Below are 7,134 nucleotides of genomic sequence, written 5' to 3' on the forward strand. Positions count from 1 at the left end.
TTGTACAATAAAGTTAATTGTACTACAATTTGGTCATCGATTGCATTCATTTAACAATCCAGCGATACGAACCGAGAAATTTCGGAAATCCGGACGAGGTTTCAAGGATAATCGTAACATTGGCCCGTAGTCATAGTCAAAATAAAGTCGACTTTAAAGTTAGTTGCAGCTTTTTGACATAATTTTCAATGGGATATCTGTCAAAAAAGCTGCAACTAACTTTAAAGTCGACTTTATTTTGACTATGACTACGGGCCATTATTTTCTAGCTGTTGAAATTTTGACGCCATCTTTGTTGTAAGAAGTAAATAACGAAAAGAACGAATAAAACCGCGTAATTGTTGAACGCATAAATAATCATTTTTATTGTGTAAATTCTTACATAAATCATGTCGTGGTGTTAAATTATGCTTTACTTTATGTGTACACGCAATGTCGCAACCGAAAATGAAGACAATTTGCAGTAAAAAGCCACCACCAAATTGTAAACAACGAACAAATGTCCGTTGGGCTCTGTCACACGGTCAGTAGTTATCACTAAGGTGTGGTTGACAATTCAGTGCGGCTCTCTTTTAAGGTACTATTAGGTGCAATCCCGTATTCCTCGGACTCGGACTAGTAAAACTGTCAAAAAATAAAAATTCGCTCAGAGCGAGAGATTAACATTGAAAAGTACGGGATCGCTTTCTAGTAAAAAATTGTAACTTCTGTCAACTTCAACATAACCTCCAAATTTTGGTTGTAAATTTTTGCTTATTTTGTATGTAAACACACTCATCTCACACATGTAAATAACCAAAAATATTTTCAAATTCATTAGAATCCACTTAAACAAGTAATTAAATACTTTTTAACATGAATTAGCAGATTGAACTTTTCTTTTGTTTACAATTTGGTTGCCAAACACACTACAGCTGATCGTTTGACACATTTACCAGAATTTACCAGCAAAAAATTCTCGGACTAAAACTGGTAACTTCTGACAGAGAGCGCTGTATTTACTCCCTTTTTTGTCCTCTCAATAGTCAGAGAACCGAGTACGGGATCGATTTCCTGTAAAATCTGACTGATTCTGACTATTTCTGACTAGCCCGGACTCGTACGGGATCGCAACTAGTATGTCAAAAAGTATAAACAAACGAATTAACCCTTAGTTTTGCATGCATCGTGTTAGCACTGATGCCCTAGGCTTTTATTTCGATTATGGTTTTGTTTTACTTACATTACCTGGAATATATATGTTTTGTCAATAAAATAAAACAAATTGTTTATAGAATAGTTTTAGCAATTTTCTTGTTTTTAATTACCCAAGTTTTATGCTTTTGTGCATTTATTTTTATATTTAAATTTTGTATCCTAAACAGTATTCGACAGTTATAAAAGTAGGATTTTACATTTGTTTCCAATTTTATATGTGAGCTTAACTCTAACAATTTCGAAATTAAATTTTTTTCGAGATAGTTTTCCATTAAAGACTTTGCTTCGAGCAGTTTTAAATTAAGCTCTTCCATACTTGCTTGCATGGTTTTAATTATTTCGATAAGAAGAAATGTTTCTGTTCTCAACGTGCATTCTAAAGAGTCGCCTGTTTTAGTTTGGAGATCAACAAAGAATGTATCCTGATCGCGTTCTAAATCCTCACTTGTATCAGTTATTTCGTATGGCATTGGGACTGCGCCTGGGTGTAAACGAGCTCGTTTCAAAGTGCTTGATTCGGACGGACAATTAATGAAATCACTTTCCTTGAAGTGGTTTTCACAAACGCGAGATGAATCACGTAGTAAAACACCACAGCTTTCTTCCCATCGCTGCCGTCTTAATTCGCAACTAGGTGGTTTAAAACATCGCACTATTTTCGTGTCCTGACTTTTATTGCATACAGCGCACCGTTCAAACGTTTTGCTCCGTCTCATCTTGGCTTCCTTACATTAAATATTTAAGAAAATTCGAACGTATTTACTTATTACCCAACTTTAAATGTACTTACTTGCTCTCCTCGGCGGTTTATCTCTTAACAATTTCACGTTTATTAAGAAAATTTGTTGCTTGAAAAATTTGTGTGTAACTTTTTGTTAAACAAATTCAAATTTGAAAAAAAAATTCAAATGGGTCAAGAATTCATTTCAGTTTGACATTATAGCCTGTTTCTTATGAGAGCAATGTCAAAATCAATCACACTTTGTTGAATACATTTTGGTTATCACGATATTTGGATCGCGATCCATATTGATGGATAGATGGATCGCGCACGAATGCTACATGTTCAATATTTATCGCGTCAGTATTTGCATAATTTTTGTGCTGAAGGCTTATTATGACGCAAGAAAATATTTTTATTTTGTATGAATAATTTACAGATAAGGCATTCTAAAATTATTTTAAAATCGTCAGTGTTAGTTAAAATGTTTTCAATTTGTTTTGAAAGGTTTTAAGCACCGGTAGCGAAGGCATAGCAATTCCCACGACAGCCGGTTCTACGTACCGGAATGACTCGGGTTTTACCCGACCAAGGACTGTTGTTTCGGCGATCTAACCCCGTTTAGGTCGGCGAAATCCATCCGACGTTGCTCAATCCTAGGGCTACACCTTCTCCGCACCCTTCTGCTCAGGGCTGGCATAGAGTCAAACCCAGGGCCAGAAATCTACACCTGCTGCGTATGCCAGAGACGACTGCATACAAACTCCACCTCGGTCAGGTGCAATGCCTGTGACGGGTGGAGTCACCTCCGTAACTGCTCGGGCCTGCGTACGCACCGGCAATGGACCACGTCGTTCGTGGCCCCATGTTGTGCGAACCGGACCGCCTCCACGGCAAACCACCACCCGCCTGGGCAGCACACAATCAGCACACCCACACCCCAATACAACACAGCAATAGACACACAAACAAACACAATAGCACCCACACACCGCCGCCGGCAACTCCTAGTCCCTCCGATAATCTGCTCTGTTCGTCAGTCCAGAGTATACCGTAACGTGACATCAGTCAAGTGCAACTCTTGCCTCGGCTGGTGGCACGTTAGGGCGTGCTCACGACTTCGCAACACACGAGATTGGACGAGTGACTATGTGGGCCCCTGCTGTGCTGCCCCGTCGCATCCCTCCCCCGTGACGCCGCCAACCACCACCACAAGGCAGCACCCCCTTTTGCAGCACGTACAGCAGGGGGCCGGCAGGCAACACAACTCTTTAACACCACACATCACAATCGGTCTCCCAAGGCAAACAAAGGTGCTACAATTTAACTGTAACGGACTCCAGAGCAAGATCGAGGAGATAACTGTCTTTATGGGAAGGCATGGAATATTAATAGCTGCGGTCCAAGAGACGAAGTTGCACGGCAATTGAACCCTGTTGAATTGCGCCGGATACAACGTGCACCGTCGAGATCGCGAGCGAGATAATGGTGGAGGTTTATCGCTCACCACGTACCACACCGTGCAGTATCGTCTCATTGAAGCAGACATCGACCGCAGGGATACCATCCGGTCAGGCGATGTTGAGCTCGAAATATTTAACGTATACATACCCCCTGTCACCAGCTGCCCGGCAGGATATCACCCTGAAATAGGTGCGCTACTCAGAGGCGAAAACCGTATGGTAGCTGGTGACTTTAACGCGCACCTCGATCTCTGGCACTCAAGCCTGTCAAATGATCGTAGGGGAATACATCTGGCTGAGCAGAAAGACGATACGACATTCTGCACAATGAACGACGACGTACCCACCAGGATTATGGGCAGCTGCTGTAGCTCGCCAGATCTAACAATTGTCAGCGCTGGCAACCTATGCTGACTCTAGCATCAGACCATCTGCCCATAGTCATCTCGATTGATAAACCTGCCGACTTTGCTTCCGTGGATCACCGGACTTATATCAACTTTTCCAAAGCTGACTTGAAAGGCTTCACGGATGTTACTGAGGGCGCCTTCACTGCACTACCCATACCAACCGACATTCATGTAGGTGAACGTAAGTTACGCAGGGTTGTCACCGCTGCTGCAGCTCGCTTCATCCCAGAAGGATGTATTAAGGATCCACGTCCGAATTTTCCTGCCGAAGCGGCTGTTCTAGCTGATGAGCGCGACAACCTTCATCAGGCCGATCCCGGAAATCCCCGTATTAGGGATCTCAATTCGGAGATTCGGCAACTTGTGAACGTACATAAGCGGAAGAAATGGGAAGAGCATCTGAAGACCTGCAACTTCGCCTCTGGTGTGAGCAAGCTTTGGTCAACCATGAGGTCGTTGTCCAACCCGACGAAGCGCGACGACAGAGTCGAGATAGACTTTGGTGACCACGCTTCATCGGACCCGGAGAGATGCGCGAGCAATTTTAGCCGGCAGTTCAATCTGCATCCTCCGGTGGATAAAGCCAAACGTCGAGTGACCAGAAGGCTGCACAAAATGCCAAAACCTAGTGCGCCTCTTGTTTTCACTAGCGGTGAGGTAAGGGTAGCCATCGGGAAGGCGAAAGCCTCCAAAGCCATTGGACCCGACGGAATATGCATGTTGATGCTGGAAAATTTGGGTCCTGCGGGAGTAGCGTACCTAACGGAGGTCCTCAACCTGTCTATGGCCACTCTCATCATTCCAGACATCTGGAAAATGGGGAGAGTGGTCCCACTGCTCAAACCGGGGAAACCAGTCAACAAAGGAGAGTCTTATCGCCCGATAACTCCTTTCCCCGGTAGCGAAGACACCCTGCTGCTCCCGTACTTCACGAACCACCTGACCCCAGCGAAGCATCAACATGGGTTCCGTAAAGTGCATAGTACAACAACAGCACTTAACGCCATAAACACTCAGATAACTCGTGGCCTAAACCGAAACCGCCCCTGTGAGAGAACTACTCTAGTAGCGTTGGACCTGTCCAAGGCGTTCGACACTGTCAGTCATTCAAAGCTACTAGAAGATATAGAGGCCTCCTCACTCCCACAGGGACTCAAACGGTAGTCGGCGAATTACCTGAGTGGTCGACACTCGTCAGTAATCTTCAGAGACAAAACCAGCACGCCACGTAAAATTAAACAGGGGGTACCACAGGGTGGTGTCTTGCCCCCGCTACTGTTTAATTATTACATATCAAAGCTTCCTCAGCCACCAGAGGGTGTTAATATAGTCTCATATGCTGACGATTGTTCGATCATGGCGTCTGGGAATGGAATCGATGACTTGTGCTCAAAAGTAAACGGTTACCTCTCCGAACTTTCTCGCTTCTTCACTGCAAGGAGCCTTGCCCTATCCCCTGCGAAATCCTCGGCAACCCTTTTCACCACCTGGACGAAGGAGGTCAGACTGCCACTAGGTATTCACGTCGATGACGTAACAATACCGACGGAGTTACCTTCGACAGTCTGCTCTCCTTCTCGGCGCATACAACCGCAATTGTCAACAAAGTCCAGAGCCGCAACAATGTCCTCAAGTCGCTGGCCGGCAGCACTTGGGGCAAAGATAAAGAAACGTTGTTGGCAACATACAAGACAATTGGCCGGCCGGTTCTGAACTACGCAGCGCCCGTATGGTCGCAGGAGACTAGCAGGACGCAGTGGATGAAGCTGCAGACCTGCCAATACACGGCATTACGAACTGCGACAGGATGCCTCCTGATGACGCCTCTACACCACCTTCACGACGAGGCCCAGATGCTCCCAGTAAAGGAGCATAACATAATGCTCTGCAAGCAGTTCGTCGCTGGGAGTCACAGACGTGGTCATCCCAGCGGGCAACTGCTCGCGGAAGAGCCCTCGCCACGGCACGTCAAGAGGCATCTTTACGAACTGACAGACGAAGTCCAGAGGTATATTAAACAACCTCTGGACCCGTCAACCTACCGACAGGCCCTGAACGGCATTCACAGGGAATCAGTCTCAAGTTATGTAGACTCCCGCCCTGTGAATGCCGTTCTAGGCACACAACCACCGGACGTGGACGGGAGACCCGCATTACAATAGCCCAACTTCGCTCTGGCTATTGCAGCAGGCTCAACAGCTACCTGAGCAGAATCAACGAGGATGTGCCCAACCAATGCCCGGCATGTGGAGAGTCGCCACATGACTCCCGGCACCTCTTCACATGCCCTGAGAATCCCACTCAGCTAACGCCCCTGTCCCTATGGACAGCCCCTCTGGAAGTAGCACACTTCCTGGGCCTCCCCCTAGCTGAAATAGACGACAACGATGATGGATGAACCGCCCCGAACGGGGCTTAGTAGCCGCTACAACAACAACAACAGCAAGGCATGGCAAATACGTTTTCAATGTTCGCATTATGAGAGTACAAGATGTACTGACGAAATGTATGGATCGCGTTTTGAAAGTGCTACACATTCAATATTTATTGACGGTATAGCGATCCGCCATCCATATTTAAAATTTTTAGAAATTTTGCGATATGCACCACGATCCATCAATACTGCATGCTACACCGTCATAAATATCGCCATACTTGGATCACGTCAATAAATACTGACCGTGTGACAGGGCCCAAATTTTTTTAAATTTTTGCGATATGGATCACGATCCATCAATACTGCATGCTACACCGTCAATAAATATCGCGATACTTGGATCACAATACAAAAACTTGAAATGTTTTAACCATAACCGAAAATTTTTTTGGGAATATTTTCATTTGTCGGTGCTGTCAATTAAAATTTCCTCACTTAATTAGGAAACAAAACGAACAGAGTTGATCACAAATTTACCCAGATTTCTATCAGCATCACATCGATGTTAAATTTGCGTCACTTTTGTTTATCCAAACAATGTAAAATAATAAATGAAATCTCGATCGTCGATCACTGAATGCAGCTAGTCACTGTATACGCGAAAAAGCAATGTTGCCACTTTTTCTCATTAAACCATGTTCGAATCGTGGAAATTTTGGAAGATCACAGGATTGCTTTTAGCATTTAAATTCTTAATGCAAAAATGGAGTTGCATTTAGTTGCATTTAGGTGACGAATTTTGTATGGATAAATGTACATTTAGAGTAGCATTTAGAGCTAAATGCGCTTAACGTGCTTTTACGCGTAAGCAAAAACAACCCATAACCTTGTCTCTTCTTTATTATCTTTTAGTTTCTATTGTGGCGAATACTGCGGCAACACAAAGCGAACAACGAGAAATAGGCA

This window comes from Rhagoletis pomonella, unplaced genomic scaffold, assembly GCF_013731165.1.
Source record: "Rhagoletis pomonella isolate Grant_MI unplaced genomic scaffold, Rhpom_1.0 Rhpom_scaffold_00005, whole genome shotgun sequence".
Lineage (NCBI taxonomy): Eukaryota > Metazoa > Arthropoda > Insecta > Diptera > Tephritidae > Rhagoletis > Rhagoletis pomonella.